The sequence below is a fragment of the Chinchilla lanigera genome, unplaced genomic scaffold (assembly GCF_000276665.1).
Source record: "Chinchilla lanigera isolate Chin_1 unplaced genomic scaffold, ChiLan1.0 scaffold00001, whole genome shotgun sequence".
Classification (NCBI taxonomy): domain Eukaryota; kingdom Metazoa; phylum Chordata; class Mammalia; order Rodentia; family Chinchillidae; genus Chinchilla; species Chinchilla lanigera.
In genome coordinates this window covers 47,681,967-47,702,918 of record NW_004955402.1, presented here as the reverse complement: position 1 = coordinate 47,702,918, position 20,952 = coordinate 47,681,967, and the positions used below count along the sequence as shown (strand labels likewise).

General features: G+C 37.8%; 1 long non-coding RNA gene across 1 annotated transcript; it reads left to right on the top strand.

Moving 5' to 3' along the window:
* Positions 1-903: 903 nt before the first annotated feature.
* On the top strand, positions 904-19,281 carry LOC106147895. The gene is made up of 5 exons (XR_001232929.1): positions 904-1,045; positions 10,775-10,915; positions 12,090-12,173; positions 12,669-12,839; positions 18,164-19,281. It is a non-coding gene; the product is annotated as an uncharacterized LOC106147895 (long non-coding RNA).
* Positions 19,282-20,952: the final 1,671 nt, after the last annotated feature.

Genomic DNA, 20,952 nt, shown 5'->3' with positions numbered 1-20,952 from the left:
CAATAACATTACCTTATTGTTGATTTTGTTAGAAATTTTTTTCATGTTTTTGTTTTTGTTTCCCAATATAAAAAGTCAAGATTATTACACCAATCATCTCAAATAAAACCATGCAAAGCAATTCATTGTGTACAAGGGTCATTGCTCCCCTTCCATTTTTCTGCTTTTACAGTGGTGTGACCGATAGAAAATTGGACATACTGTGCTTTGCTGGAAAATATCATCTCTCTATAAAAACACACAGGGCACTTCCTACCTTGTCTGCAGGTCCATTTACAATGACTGCTTCTAAATATTGAATCCCTGTTAGTGTATAACAAATGCAATTAATACTATTTAGCCGTATTATTCAGATAAGTGGTTTATACTAGAAGTTTAATGAGATCTTGTTTTGAGTACAGGTAGGTGAAGGCAGTCACTTTTATGGTGCAAATTTGGGGACCCCTTGGCTAAAACATCCTTCACTATATACTTCTTGAAAATTTTTTGTCATACTAAAAATGTTTTCTTTTATTATTAGCAATAAAATCTAACATGTTGTTAGCTCTGGCAGAAATGTGACTCGTATCTGAATTCCTGTAGAGAGGTTTTGGTTGGGGAAGAGTGGTCAGAAGGAGTTTCTGGGTGTGAGAAGAGGATAAGCAAAAGAATGAGAAGGCTTTGAATCCGTGTGAACGTAGGACGCAGAGAGGAAAGCTTTGGAAATGCAGGGCAATGGAAAGCAGACTTTATTTTAAGATATAGCCTTAGGCCAGCTACGAGTGTGAGAAGTTTCCACAAGAAACAGCTTTGTTAGGGAGTGTAACACTTCTGACCAAGTATTTATCTTGTTACCAAGTTATGATCTCAACACAGATGCCATAGTTGCTAAGATGTGGGAACAAAGATTCAGTAGTCTATGATTCAGCCAGTAAGAGCTGTCATTCCAAAAGCATGCAAAGAAGGATTGAATTTTCAGAACAGCCACAGAATGTATTGTGAATCATCTACTATAGATATACCAGGTGAAACTGGATGCCTACATTAAGGTGTTTCCTGGGAGGAGGTAAGGGTACAATGTTTTGACTCATATAGCCTTAACTCGGCATATCACTGAACTCTCCATTATCCTTGTAGATCATTTATGGACAACTGGGTTATTTATATGAGTTGATTTGCAAGCATTAATTTAGTTTCTCTCTTATTTAGCATGTTACTATTGCCTCCTGGCCAATGTTGTATGCTTAGGAAAAGTAGTACATTTTAATGTTAAATTTCATAAAATATACTCAGAAAAATAAATATATAGATAAATAAATTAAAATAAATATTTAACCATAGTTATAAATCTATAACTATGATTATAGGTTGCATTCCAAATCCAAATGTCACTTATTTTTGTCTTATCTTCTGATGGAGTTCTGTATCTTTCTTCATTAAGGGAAGATAAAAGATCAGGTCAACTGACATTTGCCATGAAAATACATACGTTTCTATCACACAGATTTCAGATTTGGTCCTTTTTAAAGTCACTGAGAGAAATACTTTGATTTCTAGGAAAAAATTTTTAAAGAGAAATTAAACAAATTATGAGTGTCATGCATTTTATTTCAGGGTTGGACCAGAGAATTTTCATAGCTTTTTATTCATGACAGCTTTATTTAGACTATTGTAAAAATGAGGAGGAGGGAGTAGAAGTGATTATTCAGTTCTTCTCCTGTTAATTAGTCCTAAAGCACTGAGTAGTCCATAGGCAGGAAGATGAGTATGTGAATGGGATGTGAGTTATGGGAGGGCAACCAAGATTCTGCAACTCTATCTCCAGCCTTGAGCTTGCTTTTTGTCTTGAGACCGTCAACCCCTCCTTCCAAGAACATTTCCACTTGACCACTTTGGGGCTGCACCGGTTTCAGGGGTCCGAAGTTGGACACATTATTTCTCCATCATTTTTCTGAAACTCTTTTCTGTATCTACTTCTCATCTGTCTACCAATCGACCAAGCTAAAACGGAAGCAGCATTTTTCACTTTTTGAATCCACTTTCAAATCTGCCATTTATCAGGTCACACTAATTTTAGCTTCAAATATTATTTGACTATTTTACTCTACCTACTCCACTCCTCTCTTCTGTTCTCTCCTCTTCTGTTCTCTTCTCTTTTTTCTCTCCTCTCTTTTCTTCCCTTCTCCTCTCCTCTGCTCCTTCTTTCTTTCTTTCTTTCTTTCTTTCTTTCTTTCTTTCTTTCTTTCTTTCTTTCTTTCTTTCTTTCTTCCTTCCTTCCTTCCTTCCTTCCTTCCTTCCTTCCTTTGTTTCTTTCTTTCTTTTTTTTTTGTGGTTCTAAAATGATTTCCCTTTCACCAGTCTGCATCACCATTGGCCTAGTCTCTGTGTCTCTAAGGTCTTGGTCCTTAATTCATAAAGTTGAAATATTAACAGTAAAAATCTAACCCAGACATGATTTCTTGATTTCTTCAATACATCCTCATTAAATACAGATAAAGTCTGAACTGAGTTCATATGATTCCACGGACATATGTGGACTGGCCTCACTGCAATCACAATGAGTTGAATGCTCTACATAAAGTCTTTATCATCATGTCTTGCACATAGTAGCTACTCAAAAATTGTTAGCATTAATGGCTACTATTACTTGTACTTAGCAGTGACTACATTAATTACTACTATTACCTTTACTTTAACAGTTTTATCCAAGTTCTGCTTTCACCTATTTATTTCCTCTGTAAGGCCTTTAAAAACAGAAGCTGTGTATTTTATGTTTTATACAAATAGCTCACTAGCCATGCCCACTTAGTGCTTTTTGAACTAAAAGGAAAAAAAGCTTTTGTGGCTGTTTTGACCCTCTTTAGCACTACTGACATTATCTCAGTGCATGGCCTTCCTGTTTTTCCCCTTTTAAAATATCTTGCAGGACATGGTGTGTTGAAGAGTGAGCCCAAAGAACTGGCTCTGAGGAGAATATTGGGATCTTAAACCCAGAGCCAGGGTAATATTAGAGGCAGGTGCTTTACAACACTCCCTCAGCAAAGGAACCAAATCTTGAATGTGGCTGGCTGCAGCAGTCACTGAGGGCCTCAGAGAGCAGCTGGGAAATATCTCCTCTACCCAGGGTGTGGGTGAGGATGCCACAGGAGCTGGGAGCCTGAGAAAGCTCTAAGTAGGGGCTGGGGATTTAGCTCAGTGGCAAAAGCGCCTGCCTGGCAAGCGCAAGGTCATGAGTTCGGTTCCCAGTATCAGAGAAAAACCAAAAAAAAAAAAAAAAAAGAAAGAAAGAAAGCTCTAAGTAGTGAGCATGTATCAAGTACTGGGAAAGAAGACTGGGAAAGGTGGTGAGAGTTAAAGGCTACCAGACGGGGAGTCACGAAGGAGGAAGGTTCTTCCACTTGCCTTGATTCTCTAAGTTTTGTATTGAACACTTGGCTACAGACAGAAGTAAATGAAACTTTTAATGGGAAAACATTTTTCAAGATGTTGTTGAAATCAGATTTCATGTAAGATTATGCAGGTTTTACAAAAGCATTAGCCTCAGAGAAAGAAATTGTGTAAATGATTTATGAGTTTGCCAATGAACTGACAAGGCTAATGGGACCGTGCAAGGAGCAGGACACTACAGATTCCCATCAGGTTGGTACTTGTGATGATTTTTTCCCTTGTCATTTGGCTCTAGATGCTTAGTCTATGTCTTTAAAAGTTATGTGTATCTGAAGGTTGAGTGAAAGGAATGAATGTCCCCCAGCAAATTATTTCTAGTGATTTTTCTCCTGTTACCCTTCCAACATTATTTTAATTATTTCTCGGTGATAGAAATATTTGTACTCATATATCTGTTGTCTTAGTGTGAAAATGCTGCTCTCTCTCTTCACACACAGGCAAGGCATGGTACTGAGTAGGATATTTAACTTTTCTATAGTAGCAGCTTCTTCATACTGAATGGCTCTTTGACTCATCAGAACAGGTTATACATTGCAATAGTCTCATATCTCTTCAAACATGGCTAAGAACCCGGGTATAGGTGGAGAAATGAGAAATAAATCCATAAGGTTGATTCAACAAGGAGTCTAGAAAACTTTCTTTAGTGTTCAAGGGTGAATGTCTTATACCTTTGTGACTATTTCTGAGAGTTATAAATGCTTAGGTGCTTTGCAACAGGTTTATGTTTGCCTTAATGTGAGTACATAAATCCCACTTTAAAAAACTTTGGAGAACTTCAGCATTAGCGAAGATCCTTTTGTCATCACATTTTTTAATGAAGAGTCATGATCCTCTCTCTTGCACTTGTGACTCTTGCATGGTATGCTTTTTCTAACGTGGCATCACAGTTTTGAAGTAAGATCCTCTTTTTTGCAATCATATTGATATGTAAAGATAACTTCCCCAAATTTCTGCTATAGTTACTTAAAAGATAATAATACTTATGAATTTCAGCAGTGCAGGCTAAAGTTATGAAGTGGAACAAATCTGAAGAGAGTTATACACTATATGTGTAAAGCTAAGAGTATTGATGTTATAAATGAAATAGTGTAAGTAGTGTTAGGCAGAATATCTAATCCTAATAACCATTTGATACTAATTGCTTTTGTTATAAATTATGTTCAATTTTATCTCCAATTAGTGCTGCACTGAAATTTAACAATAGTTATACAGTCATAGGTAAGTCTATTCTTTGAACTTCTCATTCTTTATATAATGAACCCATGTAACTTACATGGTCCTTTATAATTCATAAAACACTTCAATGTACATTATCTTATTTATGTTTCTCAGTAATTCAGATGAAAGACTATTTTATAACTGAGAAAACAGTCAAAAGATTTGACCCATTAGTAATGAATGGTAATGGATTAAATTAAACCTAAGTGCTTTAGTCCAGTATTCTTTTCATTGACAATAGCTTTCATGGTCTTTCCAATTTGAAAAGTATTTTGCTGTTTCTGTAATTAAATAGCTATTAGAATTTCAATTACAGAAGCAATCACACTCTGGACTTGCTCATTTCCTACTGAAATTAACAAGTGGCAAGTCCTCAATGAATGTGCTGAGTTGGATTTTCCCTTGGCTTTTCTCCCTCAGACAAGGCTGTACAACACCCTGCCACTGCTTATCACTAGGGTCTGGTTCAGCCGGGGTATGCCAGAAAGCAGGGATAATTTTTGCTCAATATTTCAGTAAATTATATCCACAGGAAAAAGAGAATAGAATAAAGAGGAAACTGTAAATGAAGAAGTAGCAATCATTTTTAGATTAGGCAGCATGTTTCTGAATTTTATGGGAAAGATGGTGACGTGTTTACCTGTGTTTTGTGACATGGATTATGTCTAGTAGAAGAATAACACGGCCTCAGGGTGTCAGTGCAGTGCAAGAATGTCAAGGTCTTATTCTCCCAGTTGACACATAGTATTTATTTCTGGAGCAATAAACTTCATCTGTATTCAATGACTGTGTAATATGTTGGACAGAATGCTACTTCATCCTCATTGGTACAAACTGCTTTAATTAATTTTAGGGGAGGGTCAATTACAGGTATTATGTTTTGTTGAGTGGGCTTGACGGTTGGGTTCTGGGAGATTTTATGTGATGGGCATCAGTTGTTATTTTAAATGTTATTTTTGTAATTTAGGGGTTTTTTTGTTTATTTGTTTTTCTTCCAGTACCAGGAATCAAACTCACGACCTTGCGCTTGCCAGGCAGGCGCTTTGCTGCTGTGTAATTTAGTTTTTAAGTTTCAATAAAGCCATACATATGATTTTTCCTCCCACCTTTCCTACTGCTAAAATCCAATCCAATTTTAAAAGTCCATTTAACTAATTTGGTATTGTCCTCCTTATCTCTAAAAATGCCTTGTGTAGCTGCTGGTTAGGTGGTTTTATGCACTGACTATTCCTATTACATATAGAAATATTTCCCATCCTGCCATACTTCCAATGATAATACAAAATTATGGTTAGATCAACATTTGTCATTTACTTTATTATGATGTGTGCATGGAATTCACAGCTGAGCCATACTGTATGATTGTACTCCCTGCAGATTTTGTTTGCCTGCCGTTACTGTCTTGTTTTTTTTAATTGGCTTATTTTGTATGTACTTACCACCAGCTCAGCCATCATCCTCTCCTATTTGACTAAATCTTATTTTAATACACTTAAACACTTGAGAAGTTAAAATGTATTTCATTTTCTTTGAGTAATCATTCCACTCTGAGCCTCTGATCATCTCCAAGCTGGTTTGCTGTCTAAGTCTCCAAAGACTGGACCCCTTGTGTGACCATAGAATCCTGAGGATATTTTTAACCACTCTCTTTTGCTGCATTCATTCCTCACCATCTTCTTTCTGATTTATTGGCTTATTTTGGGGGGACACATTCTTCAGCAGATATTTCAGAAAAAGATGTGAGTATAAGTGTTTGAAGAGTTAAATATCTGAAAATGCCTTTTCTCTTTGTTCTACTAAGTTGATAGTGTGGTGCATATAAATTCTAAATTAAAAATATTTCCATCCAAAATAGAAAGTTTTTTCCACTATATTCTGGGCTCTCTTCTTGCTGTCACAACTCCAGTATCACCCTAGGCTTTGATCTTCAGTATGTGGATTAATTTCAGACTCTGGAGCTTGTGGAATTTTCATTTCCAGTTTCCTGAAATTTCACAAGGTGATGCCATATGGTAGTTGTACTTTCATCTATTTTACTGATACTCGGTAGGTTCTTTTCCTGGAAGCTCTTGTCACTAAGTTCTAAAAAACCTTTCTTGAATCAGTCTTTTGTCCTTTTCATTCATTTTTCCTTATTTTTCTAATATACTATTTGATGTGTAGAAGGGAATATTGCCATTAATTTCTGCTTGCTGTGGATTCTTCCTCTTTCTACTTTCTCCCTTCCCTCCATTCCACCTGGTAAATGTAACTGAAATTATAGTATTCATTCCCTAGATTTACTTTTATAACTCCAACACATGAAAGTCTGCCTAAATAATATGCTATTTAGTTTTATCTGTATGTGTGCTTTATAAATATCTGGCATTACCTTATGCATATCTAGGACAAAAGTAGAACTTGTTTGGTTGAGGGCTTAATAATCAGTACCTTAGCCTTTGCAGGCCATAAATGACCTGTGCCCAATGCCCACCTCTGTCCTGCAGTAGGAAACAAATATCAAAAACAGGTGTGGCTAGTTCCATTACAATATTACTTACAAAAACAAGTGATATTCACTAGGCAGTAGTTTCCTAGCTCCTAGTCCAGAAAAAATCTAAAGATATGCACAACGAATGCAGAAACTTCTCCATGGCATATAGAAAACAATGGTAAATTGTTTATTTAAAAAGTTACAGCTGGAATTTGTTTTGGATCTTGAGTGATTTGTATTGCACTATGTTTCTAAAAGTCAGCCAGGTTAATTCTTATAGGTATAGCTCATGTTTTCACTGCTACTCCACTGCATATACTATAGTGTCACAATTTACTTGTCCATGATTTTATCATTATATACTTGGGTTGTTTCAAATTTGTTTTCCGATATAGTTTCCCAAATATATATTCTCATCAACAATATACAAAGACATCCTTTATGCACACCTTGCCAGTAGTGGATAACTTTTAACGACCTAGTATATATGAAATGATATAACATAATTCACATTTCCTTGATTGCTTAAGAGGGACTACATCCTTCCCTAATATGATGTCAGTTGGGACTTCCTCTTCAGTGGTGTGCTTATTTGAATGTGTGAATGCCCTGTAGCACAGGACATGACATAGAAACTGTATGGACACACTATCGTTTGGAGAAGTCCTTTAAAAAGAAAAATATAATTTATCCCTAGGTTTAGTTTGGTCTCCTATGTATCACTGGTACAAGTTTGCTCAGTGGAAAATGAACATTTCCATATTTGCTTCTGAGTTGGATTTTTCATCCCCTTTGTGTTGGGAGAAATATCTAAAACACAAAAATTATTTTGGTTTTATTCTCTCCTTTCACATGTTCACCTTTACTGTATGTGGAAAGAGTTGAGACAGCACATCAGAAAGCTAACAGGAACCTCTTCTTGGAAGATGCATTAGTCAGCTTTCTCAGTTTTGAGATGCAATACCTGACACCCACAAGTCAAAGGAGGAGAGGGGTGACTACTGACTGTGATCTGTTACCTTGGCTGGAGGAAGAAACACCTCGCAGATTAGTAAAGCGCAGTTGTGGGTGTGTCTGTGGCTGATATGCCGGCCAGCAAACTGAAGGGGGAATACTCACACCAGTGGGCATGTAATAGGCTTGTAGCCTGGATGAAATGAAAAAGAGAAAAAGAAAGAATGGTGCCCCTTTTGAAGAGCTCTGGTTTCCTTGAGCAGGTGTATCCTTTGCTGTCTTTGCCTTTGGACACGTCTCCAGGCCGCCAGTTCCTCAGCCTTCCAAAGCAGTTTCACACCCAGGCCTCTCCAATGAGCTTTCAAACCTTTGACCTGGGACTGTTGCTGCATCCTTGACCCCTCCTGTGCCACGGCCTCCATCTTTTTTAAAAATTTATTTTAAAAATAAAAGAAAGAAAACAATAACAAATAGACATCCATTTATAAAATAACATAAGAACAATACAAGCAATACTGAATTACAGATAAAGTGGTAGGAAATTAACAATGGTTGTTGTATTACATATTGATATCTTCAAAGTGGTTTCTCAGGAAAACAAATTTTGTTGGACTAACAGCTAATCTGTCTTCCAAGAAGAGCTTCCAGTTAGCTCACCAGAGCTCACATGGTCACTGCGGTTTCTCCTATCTCTTATCCCACAGACAGCCAATGGGACTCTCCTGCCTTCAGTCCTGTAAGTCCACCTAAGAAATCCCCTTGTGTATCTACACATATATATTCTGTTGAATTTTCTCCTGTAGAGAATACTAACACAGATTTCAATACAAGGAGTGGTTCTACAGGAATATAATTGTACGTGTAGATACATTTCTCTAACTGATTTAGTGGTTCCTGGAGTTGGCTCTCTGATTCGAAGACACCTGAAGTTGTTACAGTCTCTCTAATGATGTAGAGAGTGCTGAGAGTCCATGTGTGAACTATTTAAAGTAATATGCAGCATAGACCATTTGATTATCCTAGTTCACCATGTTCAAGATGTAAGAAATTTAGTGACCATATACAACACTTTTGAACTCTTTTGGAAGCTAGTTGATTGTTCTTAGTACCCTTGAACAAAGTAATGGAGGAAAACGACGCATTCAAAGGTTCAAATTTCTAGCTGCAGACATGCATAAAAAGTATCATGGATTCCAAGAGTGTTCCCATGGAGAATCTTCTTTCCTTTAACAAAAGGACTGAAAAGTGCTAAAGAGCAAAAGTAAGCCCTCATAATGCATTTGGCTAAATTGCAGCAAAACTTTCACACTCACCCTCAGAGGGTGTATGCAGTTAACAAGAGGGCACTGATCGGAAGAGAATGGGATCCCATGAATTTCCATGGAGATGTTTGCAAGAAACCTGGTGAAACTAGGGACCTTGAACTCCTAATTTGGATGAGGTTATATTGCCAGAGAGCAAGATTTCCCTACTCTCGGTGACAGAAGTATCCCCACCTCCAGCTCTGGACTCGTCATCTCTGCCCGATGGAACTTATCCTGTGTGGCCTCCGCAAACAGTACAAACCTTCTCTAATGCAGTTGCCTGCAAGACAGTGCCAGTGATCCTCACACCCATTCTTGCCATCCACATTCGTTTCTCATTTCTAGAGCTTTTGTAGGCTCAAATCTCAGAAAGCTTTTAAAAGTGAACTACATAGCACGACCCTTGGGACATGGAAGGTACGCCACACTCCCAACTAACTTCTTCAGTTTTCTAGTTCTTACAGTAAAAGATTTTGGGGAACAGGAATAGAAATGGATTTTGAGGGTGTAAGACATTGGTGGAAGGAAAATCAACCTGGATTAGGCTGAATTTCTTGATTTAAGTCAATTAAGCAGAAATTCTGAATTTAATGTTACAGTTTGTAGAGTTAAAAAGGATGCCAATCATTTACTTAATTAGTTACCTAAAATACACATCAACCTGTAAATGATCCACTGTAAATGACCTGGATACACCTGATGGTCCTTGACTTATTACTGATGAGAGCAGTGTCAATCAAGTGCCAATCAACTTCATTCTATCCACCACAGAAGGAAACCTGGGTCAAGGGGTAAAACGTGTTGGATGGAGAGTTGGAACTTCGGTTCACAATACACCTATTTTTAAATCCCTTAAGAAGACTGCTGCCATTTTCACCCTGGTAGATAGTAGCTGCTGGATTTCTGGGTCCATGGAAGACTCACACCCTTCAGAATTTTTTTTTTTTTTTTTTTTGGTTTGGTTTGTTTTTTGCTGGTACCGGGAATTGAACTCAAGACCTTGTGCTTGCCAGGCAGGTGCTGTGCCGCTGAGCTAAATCCCCAGCTCACCCTTCAGAATTTAAACTGCCACTCACTCCTCCCTTTTCATTGTGGCATGCCTGATCTTATATGTTTGAAATACTGTAATCCAGAGATTTACCCTCTTTCTTATCCTCTCCAGAGAATCACCCTTTAGCCACCTGCCTTCTCTGTAGGACAGGGACAGCATGCTGTCTGTGGGATGGGTGCGGGGGGATCCTGAGATTCCAACTGCTTCCACAATAAACTACTAAATCTTCTATTTGGCTTGTGCTCAACTATACATTCCTAAGGTAAGTGGCCCTAAAGTTTTAGCTTTTAGTGACATTCTATGGTAAGTGAAATTGATTTCCAATTTTCTCTATAATTCCATTTCTAGGATTCAGCTATCTCAGCTCTGCTAAGCCAGTGACCATTCAGCATGATGAAACCACTTTCCGGCATCCAGGAAGTTATTGTCACATGTTCTTCAACTCCGTTTCTCTTCTTTTGCTCAGGCTTTCGGTCCACAGTAACAACAGTAAGGAAACCTTACTATTGTCTTATGTAATTTTAGGAGAGACCTGAGTTTTAATTAGTGTGTTTAGTCTGCCATATTTAATCACATTCCCCAAAATTCATCACAGCAGCCTCCCAAGACAATGATAGCCCTGCTGGTTGACTTACCACACTGTGAGTAACAGTGGGAATTTTCAACATTATAGAAGAGACAGTTTTGTTCCATTGGGGGCCTTTTGATCACCAACATATTTTACCCCAGAGGTTTCTGCTTATGTATGAGTTATTTTGTGACTCCATAGATGACATATATCTGAGTCAAGTGTTTTACCTGTGACTTTCAAAATGATTCTCAAGTTTAAATTGCAGTGTGAGCTGTAAATCTTGGCTTATTTTATTTTTTGAGTATTTTTTATTAGTACATGACTGCAGTACATAATGCTTATGTTCCTTGCGGGGACTTGGTATTTATATATAACACATCTTACTTCCTTTTTCTTCAGTCCATCTTCCCTCCCCTCCTACCATCTCCTGTCCCATTCCCATTTGATTTGTCTCTCCTCCACACCAAATACTATCCTTCAAAATCTTTCTTCACAAACCCCACCTCCACCTTTCCACTCCAAAAGTTACCAGTTCTGTGTGAACAAATAGACACTGTGAAGTCTGGGAGCCTGAGACCCACAAACTTGAATGGTAACACTGTTGGAGGCAGAGGGCACTGTCCTCCTTCCAGTTGGGAATGTGTTGTCTTTCTCTTAATTTCATCTGCTAAGCTAGCAAACTTCACACCGAATCTTTCCAAGTTCATCATGCTACAGCTCTTATTTGGAAGTTTATTCTTTCTGTTACTTCAGGAAATCCTCAAATCACTTTTTTCTAACATCCTATAGACAACTTTTGTAAAAGCTAAGGTGCTTGGGAGTATCCAGGTTTTCATAACATGCAGATTTTGAATAATTAATTCTTCGGTGGAGCCTGAAATTCTGCATTTCTAATGAGCTTCTAGGTAATGAGTCACCATTCAACTGGATGCTGCTAGTCTGAGGATCACACGTTGAGTTGAAAGGCTCTGGGAACTTTATTCTTTTAATGTCATTACACCCTCCCACACTGGAGAGTGTAGTAGATACTATGGGTGCCTTTCCTACATGCTGCTTCCCACACTTTCAACAGCTAATGGCTTTCACCTACAGCATTCAGAGAATTTCCACTGGGTGCCTGAGCCATGTCTCCAGTAATGAAAGGAAGAGTTCCCTGGGAATATCACCACTCTCATGGTAAGCCCACAGACTTAGTGAAATAGCTGGCAGTACAGGATAAAAAAAATCCAATTCCATTGTTCTGATGTGGTACAAAGTCTGAAGTATGTTTCCCTCTACATTTTTCAGAGGGGTGGTCTAAGCCTAGGGCTTCACCTGAAATTAAACACCTTTTGGCCATTTCTCTTTCTCTGCTCTGTGTCCCATTCAGCTGCCTCCTTCCCGTATTTCCTTCCTGGCTTCTCCTGGGGACATATCCTTAGTAAATTACTGTACATGAATCTTAGGGCTGGGATCTGCTTGTGACAGAACTCAATTTAAAAGAGGTGGCATTGTCCAAAGTGAATCTCTGTTTCTAGGGGACTATAAGAAGAAAGGGACTGCAGCAACATAATTCCATACCAAGAGACTGAAACTGCCATTTCCCAGGGTCTAGCTGAGTAGCCACACTGTAAGTACTTCAGAAGTTTTATCTGAGTGGTTGATTACACAGTGGAATCCATTTTCATGCAGAGTTGACTTAAAATGTTACAAGAATTCTGGAAATGGGAGGATAGCAGAATCTGAGCCCTCAGTAGCCCCAAATGCCAGCCCAAGCAGAACTTGCTCCATCTGGTCCTTTACTGCCAAACAACACCAGTGCTACATTGGGATCACCAAGTGGTTCAGCAATAAACAACAGAGGTAAGTAGGTTCAGCAATAAACGACCCAGATTCCACTTCCTTAACCATCAGATCTAGGCTTCAGGGGTTTGCTTCAGGCATCCCAGGCCCTTCCTTTGACTTAGCCTCCACTCTTGCCTCAGGAAGGAAGACTAGAACATCTAGTCATTGCCACATCAGTGCAGAACGGCTGACCGAACGCTCATCCCTAACACTATGCTTTCCTAAGTATGAGGAAAGACAGGAAGACTTCCACACGCAAACTCCATTTCCTGCCTATTTGTCATGGCAGCACATCACACAGCTTGCATACCCACCCAGCTGTGAGTGCATCCTTGCACCATTCCTGGAAAGCAGGCCAGCAATAGGCACATGGCTTGAAGTTTCACCATTCTGAGGACAATGAACTGATGTGGAGCGTTTTGAAGAAAATTTTCACAAAATCTTTATCTTTTGTGGTTTCCTTCCAATTTTTGCATAGTATATAAAAATGGAAGAGAAGGTGAATATTTATCATGGTCCATATGGACACAATGCAAAATGATAAAATTATTAACACAGTTGATATCCAAAGTGCAAAATTATAAAATATAAAAGGTAAAACAATCATTTTACTCAAATAACAATTACTTTCTCTAAGGAGCAATTTGATTCATCTTATCTTGGCTTTCAAAGAGTGAAATTAATGGCAAAGGAAGCTTACCTAAAACTCTTTTCATACATTTGAGTGGCAAATGTCTTTGCTATGTTTTTTGTTGCTGCTTGCATCAGGAAATGATTCCCATAGTTTTGTTTTCAAGTTTGTTATAGCATTGGCCCACTCCAGTTCATTTCTGCTTATTACATATAACTTATAATACACTAGAAAACTTTGCTAGGCTAGAAGTGAAAACTGATACTTTGATTCTAATATAATTAAATTCTGTATGTGCAGGCAGAAAAAATATATCTTGATATAATTAATAACAGGCTTATCACACCTGATTATATTCTCTAAAATAATAATAAAACCTTGTATATACCTGAACTCCCCAATAGAAAAATTATATTTCTGAGTTTTGCTTTATTGACATGTAAGGTTTTATCATGACCCTTCTAAATTTGATGATGGTGTGTGACAGTTGTATTTCTACCATGAAAAGGTCGCTTCAAATTTGGAAACTTAGGTAATTTTGCATCTATTTTTGTTTCTGACGCTCGAGGTTAGCATTTCCTTTTCTTTACTAAATGTTTCTGTCTCTAGTTTTTTCTTTGATATTTTTCCCCTAAGTTCCAGTAGATAAAGCCTATCTAAATTCTACTGTCAACACTGACAGGAATGCCAAGCACGTACTGCACTTTGGGCAGTCCAGCAAACTAGAAACAGAAAGTAATTTCAGCCTTTAGCTTTGTCTCTTGGAAGAAAATTCAAAGGTTTCCAGTGGGAGCAGAACACAACTTCTAAGTCCCGTTGCGACTGTGCCCCACTCCCTCAATGCCAGCCTTGCCCCGGACAGTTACCTCCCACTTCAGCCTTTTCCCGTGGGCTCTCACTCTCTGCCCTCTGCTTTCACCCTACTCAGATGCACGAATCTCTATCTATAGTTTACAGCTCCTGCCACTCACCTTTTCTTCTTTATTACCTTTTTTGGTATCTGTTAATTTCTCTCTATCACTTCCAGGCCTTTTGACTAAGATCAAGTGTAAATTCCCTCTGGTTTCTTCTAGTTTCATCTTTGTCATACACATTTTGCAGCTTCCTCTGCCTAGAAGTCAACCCATGAAGCAAGAGACCTCTCCTATGACAGAAGCAAAGGGAACAGAGGAGGTAGAGGTGTGGGAGATACTGGGAACACTCATTCATTAATCACTTGTTAATTTAATTTACCTCAGTTCAAATCATCAGTAATTTTTAGTTTGAGGCAAAGATTCATATTATATTAATTATTCTGTCATATACTCCATGCATAAACACAAATAGCTACGCAAAATACTCACCCCTCCCTATTCCCCACCCCACCCAGTCAAGGTCTGCTTGTTTCAACATGTGTCTGTCTTCTTGACGCCCAGTTTCTGATTCCATATCCCAGTGTTGATCACCTCTGTTGGCCTCCCTTGGCTTTGCCAGTTCCTAAATTTATTTTTTGTTTTTCAGTAACGGTGATCTAAAGATGCCTATCTCACTTCTAATTCTTTTGGTCTGTGTTTTTGATACTATTATTTCTTAGATAAGAACTTCCCCAAGCCCTTCACCACATAGTTATAGTTTTTTCTCTTCAGATTCAAGCAGATGGTGGTTAAAACATCTATCTTATTCAGTAGTCTGTGATTATACAATGTAGCCTCAGTCATATTTATCTTTGTATTGAGCAATGTAAGCATTCAGCGTTAAATTAAACTGAATTGTATTTCTTAATGCTGAGTCAAAGTCCCCTTCCACCAACTTCCATCTTCATCATCTGCCACATCTCTACTCCAACAAACTTCTCTGCAAACCTCATTATCTCCCTACCCTGTCAGCCCTCTTACAGCAACACTGGGCTGAAGTAAACACCTGATGTGTGCTTTCCTATTTCTGTACTTGTGTAGAGGAAAACTTTTTAAACCGTGAAAAGAGCACAAGTTTGGATTAATTTATAACAACATAATGACGTTTTAGAGGTAACAATCTACCATGTGCTTTCATGTATTAAGAACTTTACATATGTTTTCAAATTTAATTTGCATAATAACCATATGCATTGGCAGCATTAAATTACCTTATTTTATACAGGTGGAAAATGAAGCTTAAAGATATTAAGGCACTCACTCAAGGATATATGGCTGGTAAAAGTCAGAGGCGAGACCCAAGCCCTGGACTTTAAAGTACAGTTCTTAACTAGTACACCTTAACATGACTCCAAGCAGGTTGAAATGCCCCCTCATCTGCCTAGGAAACTTATGACCAGTTGCTTAACCTTTCTCATATCTGTTTATATAAAATAGGCTTTATTATTACCTATCATGTAGGGCTCTTTGTATGAATTCTTTGAAATAATGCATAGAGTGGTGTTTGTTTTGTTTGATCAGTTTTTTGTTTCTTTGTTTGAGATGGTCTCACTATGCAGTTCAGGCTAGCTTTGAACTCACTATGTAGCCCATGCTGGCCTCAAACTCACAGATATACTCCTGTCTCAGCCTCCTAATTGCTGGGATTACAAGCATATGCCACCATGCCTAGCATAAAGTGTTCATTTGGTGTCTGCCACAAAGCATTATCTATATAAATGCAGCCATAATTTCCATCTTCTCTCTCATCATAATTTACATGCTACTTAGCATTTTGAATGTCTATAAATGGTAGGTTTTTAAAAATAAAATTCTTTTGTTTTATTTTTTTGGGTTTTCTGAGGTACCGAGAATTGAATTCACGACCTTGCACTTGCCAGGAAGTGCTGTGCCGCTGAGGTAAATCCCAAGCCCCAAAAGTAAGATGCTTTTTGTTTTTTTTCCTGTACCGGGAATCGAACTCACAACCTCTCGCTTGCCAGGCAGGTGCTGTGCCACTCAGCTAAAACCCCAGCCCCAAAAGTAAGACTCTTAAAGGGCATAAAACTTAACAAATATCTTCACACCTGTTTTCAAAATTCCTTTTGTATGACAAGGTTTGTTTATGGCCAGTATATTAATTAGAAAATGATATTAATTAGAAAATGAATATAATATGATATTAAATTTGATATTAATATTTTGTGATATTGTATATTAATGTGATTATATATTGAATGATATGAATTAGAAAATTATTTAGTATGTAAAATATGTAGTCTCATTGTTTGAGTTGCATTTACTATGTTACTAAAATGATTGATATTTTCCACTTTTATTAATCACTTTTGTCTTTTGTGCATTATTTTGTTATGTCCACTGAGCTGTTCTTTCTTTTAACCTGCCTACCAGATTTTTAAAATTCTGATTTGTAGGAGTTCTTTTTATGTAAAGGATATTAACCTTTTGTCCATTGGGTTTGGTGATAAGCTTTGAGTCGATAACTGAGAGCACGTTATTGTTTCTTACTGCACTGGATAAGTACGAGCCCAGTGAAAACACACTCACGAAGAGTCTGAAATGAATCATGCTGAAATGTTAACAATGGAATGTCTAAGAATTATAAGATTATTGTTAATTTTTATTTTCTCCTTCATAAAGTTCTGGATTCTCCAACTTTTGTACAACTATTTTATATGAAAAAAAGAAGAATATTAGGTGTGTCACAACTCCCAATGCTAACCCTCTTCTCCTATTCTTAGTCAATGCTTTATATCCTTTACCTAATTCTTCCCTATCTTTAGGTTCTTTTCCCAATCTCATTCTCATCAGGTTTTGGCTCCTGTCAGCCTTCCCTAGTGCTAGCATTGGATTTTCATCACTAACTGCAATTGTGTTCAGTAATCCATATATGATTAGTGCCAACCTTGTGTTATTCTTGACAGACAGAAACAGACAAGGATGCCACCTAAGTACACTTGCAGAAGGATTAATCATATCAAATGTTGACTAGCTAAAATCCCACTATTCGATGTGGCCACTGTCTGCCTCTCTGATAAACCGTATGTGCATCTATGGCATGACTGTGTAGAGTATTGTATTGCATTCTGAATGCGTTGTCCAGTTAGTACACAAACTAAGGCCACACCTCTGCAACAGAAGAAGCAATTTCAATGAACAGGTCAGTCACTAGCAAGAGGAGGATGTCCTAAAACACAGAACAGAGCACAGAGGTATGCTCTGAGAGAACAGGGGAAGGAACTGTTCAGAGTTAAATAAGTTCAGATGGCTGAATTTGTGATCTTGGGTAGTAGGTATGAAGAAACACTCTTGCTGTGGGAGGGGCCTGAGATCAGCGTGGGGTTTGCCTTCAACCCTGAAGGCAGCTACTAGGAGCAAAAACTTACTAGGAGCAAAAATGTTTTGTAAGATGTCATCTAGTTTCACGTTGCTGTTTACCTGATTATTTGGCATTAAACTGATTCTCATTAAAGAATATCTACTTTGTACTGCTGTACCTCAAAGTATTAAAAGTGAAATTTGAAAAACAAGGATTACATTCTGTTACCAACCTTGAAGGAGCCAAGCTTTAGTTTTATGAGGGTAAGTAGTACATGAGCCTCACAGAGCATTAATTGTTTTTCCTATTATATTATTTGTTTATGTTTCTACTTCTCTGAAGCTTTAAGATAATTTGTTACTTTGTATTGGAGCATTTATTAGAATAATAGTGTTATTTTCTTTACTTTCCTCACTGGGTTGGAAACCATGTGATAACAGAGAACTCATCTTGCTCTCCTTTAGCACCCTGAACCCTCTCCTCTCTCCATTCTCCACAGACGCATGTGAACAATAGTCCTGCACCTTCACACCAAGCAGGGTTTTTCTAACTCAACACAGCTGAGAAACTGGCTAACTGGAGTGAGGACTGTCCTGTACTTTACCCTGGAGCATGTTTGATGGCATCTTTACCTTCCATTCTCAGTAGCAGCTCCCCACCCCAATGCTGACCATCTTAAATGTCACTAGATGAGGCCAAATGACACAGATGGAAAAAATCACTCCTGGTGAGAACCATGGTAAGGAATACTGCACCAGTCAAAATGCTAACACATAAAAGAGAATCATGAAAAGTTGATGGAGAGAGTTTGTATCAACTTTACATCAAAAGGACCATATTAATTTCCAGCACACAAATAGTAAGATGTAATCCCACTTCACAGGTATTTAAATATTCCTTTAGTATTTCTCTGGTAACTAACAAGGTTCAGCATCTTTTCATGTGCTTACTGACCGTTTGTGTATTTTCTTCTGTGAAGTGTCTGTACAAATTTTATATATTTTTAAAATTGTTTGTCTTTGAGTGTATTACCTTTTTAATACAAGACCTTTACCTATTATATGTGTCTGTTCTTCTAATCTATTACAGCTTCATTCAAAGTGCAATTATCTCTCCCCCCTTTATCATCTGTGTCCTTGCTATTATGAGGAACCTTTTCCTACCTCAATCTCATGAAGACTTTTTCTTAGAAATTTGGCTTTTTACATTTAGGCCTATGATCAAGTTAATCAAAATGAAGTATATACAGACAATAGAATAATACTTGACAGTAAAAAGAAATAAACTGCTAAGAATACACCTTAAATTAATCTGAAAATTTTTCAACTCCATTTAAAAAGCTAGACACAAAAGAATGGCACAGTAGAATTCCATTTGTTGAAAGAAAAAACATTCTAGAAAATGAAAAATCATCCACGAAGCAGTTTAGTGGTTGCTTGAGGAAGGAAATGGAAATGGGATGAACTGCAAAGGGGAATAAGGAAGCTTCAGGGAGAGCTGGGAATGTTTACTGCTTGGGTGGGTAGGTTTACAATATTCAAGCCGATCAAATGATTCACTGTAAGTATGTGTAATTTGTTGTATATATTCTTTACCTTAATAAAGAGCCATTTTAATTCAAGGAGATAGGGAATTTTACTTCTTTCAGAATTAAGATCCTTCATTCATATTATGCACATCCCAGCCTCTACCTCCCGGTGCCGCAATGCTCCGTAACGTGCTAGAGAGCAGCTTGGCTCTGTGGCTCTTGGCAGGTTACATGCAATTCCTGTCCTCCAGGGGTCAGGCTTGTTCCAGAAAATAATTCAGAAAGCAGGAAAACACTGGTGCATCTTCCCTCCAGAAAGTAGTGTCACAAACTTACAAAATATTAGAGGAAGTGTGTGTGTGTGTGTGTGTGTGTGTGTTTATCTTGCATCAAAAACTGGTGTACTTTAGTGTGAAAACTCCCCTTACCTCAAAAAAAATTGTATTCCCCTAGAGTAAGCATGCAGACACCAAAGGTGTGAGGAGAGGAGAACGGATTTGACCAGTGTAAAGGGGATCTTAACTTAAATAATTCTGGTTCCATGCTGCTTTTAAGCCAGGAACGAATTCCCTTAGCTAGAAAGATTATTTTCCTGCCAAAACTGAACACTGCAATGATTAAGTGAAGAATGACGACCTCTGGGCTTGGGCTTTGGTGGCCTGCACATGTCATCACCGTCACCCTCACAGAAACCCTTGAAAACTCTTTTCACTGGGGAGGAAGCAGAGGTCCACAGAAAGCAAATAAAGTCTTTGTATCCCAAGTGGAGTGTGCAGTGGAGTGTGGCTTCAAAATGAGGCCACGTTGCCTCCAAAATGTATGTCTCTTTACTTCAAGGTACAACACTTTTTTTACAGACTTCTCAGGAATAAATTGAAAGAGATAAACCATTAAGGCAAGCAGTTTTCAACCAGAGCTGAAGTTTTTGGCCAAAGGCTTCTGTTGTTCTTTGCTTTTTGTTTTTCCTAATACTGGAGATTATACCCAGGACATTTGCCCTGAGGTACATCCCTAGCTCTTCTTATTTATTTAATTTTGTGTACATCATATTTGTGTTAGTATGATAAAGTTGAAAAGTGTAAACAAGCCAACAATATATACAACACAACAGTGCACACATTCACAAACACACCAAATCCTAGAGAAGAAATTCACAGTTACGTTGTAGACCTTAAGACAATCCAGCTATTACCTTACAGTTAATAAGTAGTAATTCTAATAAATAGATCTCCACAAATGATAGAAAAGAATTCAATAATTTTACAGAGTTAACTATCAAAAAATTAACAGAGCTTTACAGTTATGCTATTAAAGGTACAAGGTTGATTGATCATATGTTTGGTCCTACAGAAAACAGATCTACCTAGCTTACTTGTCTGTCATGATGATGAAATTATACTTTCAAGGTATCATCATAATAATTATTTTTATTTTAATATTTTTCTATTAAAAAACTGGAGAGCAGGTGATCAAACTACACAGGAACAAATTCTACAACCCAGGTACCCTGGAAAACACTATTAAAAGAATCATCCTGGAAAGTTCAAATGATGATTCATTTTAATTATCAGAAAATTAGACATTTATATTTAGAAGGTACTTGTACTAGCAGTCCTCATAACTGCATGTCTGGGTGGAGCGCTGGTGCTCAGCTAGGAGTGATGTTGACACCCAGGGATACTAACAACCTCTGTGGACACAAGGATGCCGCCAAGTATCTTTCAGCGTACAGTACAGCACCCCACAGCAGAGTACAGCCC